Below are 1,507 nucleotides of genomic sequence, written 5' to 3'. Positions count from 1 at the left end.
CTCTTTTTCTAATCCGGGATCCCACACTTTATTTTCACACCCGTCTTGAAGTTGATCCTCATTATTAGTCCATCCGGGTGGTAAGTAAGGTGAATTCTCTATATAGTGGCCAACAATCCTCTTAGACCCATCTATTTGAGCACTACTCCAACCTTTATATCTCATGTGTGATGCATCAACCATAATGAGTCTTGATTTGCAACGCCCACCACAAAACCTTTTCCGCTTACGCTTCATCCCACAAAGCATCCTAAGTTGACCATCCGTTTCAAGCAAGCCATACTCAAGTGGGATAATAAAGCTAATAGAAATGAATTTTACCCACTCAAGTGAAGGGGTAGATGACAACCTAGGTAAAGGTGCTTCCAACGATCTTGACAAAGCGTATTCCACTCCCATCCTTCTATTTCTAAGAACTTCCACCTCTTCACAAGATTTTTCTAATTCAATCCTTTGTTCATTAATACTATCTAAGCCTTTTCCCTTAATCAAACTATAATTAGGAGGGTAAAAGAAGTTTACCTCCACAACTTTTCCAAATCCAACCGGAGAAGGTTCTTCAAGTTCAAAGGATTCTCCACCACTAGGACTTGATGCTTGCTCTTCATTGCCATGGAAACTCAATTCTTGCTCTATCCCATCCAAGTCTTCATATGGGATATGCCTTGGAAGGTGTGCACTTTCCTCCCTAGCATCAATTTCAATTATCTTGAAGGGGTTTTCTTCAACTCTATGTTCCCATGGAGGTTCCGCATCTCCTAAGTCTTCTACCACTTCTTCCTTGTCTTCAACAATTAAAGTTTCCTCCAATTGTTCCAATACAAAGCAATTTCCTTCATTTTCCACCGGAGTGTCCAATCTCTCCTTCATGCTATGCTCTTCTTTAGATTCTCCACATGTAGCCATGGGAGTTCCTTGAGTGTTCAAGCATTGGGAGGATAATTGATTTGTTACCGCATCTAAGGCGGCTATGAAATTTTGCACATCCCTTTTCATCTCTTCTTGCCCTTGAACAAGAACACCAAGGGTCTCATCTATTAGAGATTGGGGTGGGTGGAAGGGTTCATCATTTTGGGGAAAGGGTTCATAATTGGAAGGTGGTTCTTCTTGGTAAAATGTAGGAAGGTGGTTCTTCTTGGTAGAGTTGTGGTGGTTCTATGTTTTCCGCTCTTTCCACTTGTTGCACAACGCACTCCATGGTTGCTTGAAATTGATCCAATGCTTCCTTGAGACGACCCCTTGACTCTTGTTCCGCTTGGATATCATGGTAGGGATCATATGACTCTTGGATCGATGGAAAAGAATATTCTTCCATGTGAGGTTGTGGTGGAAGGTAAAATTCATCTTGTGGTTGAAAATTTTCATATATTAGGGATGGTTCATCTTGGTCATGGTATGGAGTTGGCTCTTGAAAGGGTTGATATTGTGGCTCATATGGCTCAAAAGTTGGTTGGTGTGATGGATATGGATTAGGGTCATATGAAGGTGGTTGGTAAGAAGAGGCTTG

The sequence above is a fragment of the Arachis duranensis genome, chromosome 2 (assembly GCF_000817695.3).
Source record: "Arachis duranensis cultivar V14167 chromosome 2, aradu.V14167.gnm2.J7QH, whole genome shotgun sequence".
Lineage (NCBI taxonomy): Eukaryota > Viridiplantae > Streptophyta > Magnoliopsida > Fabales > Fabaceae > Arachis > Arachis duranensis.
The sequence above is the reverse complement of the archived record's forward strand: the minus strand, read 5'-3'. Positions refer to the sequence as shown.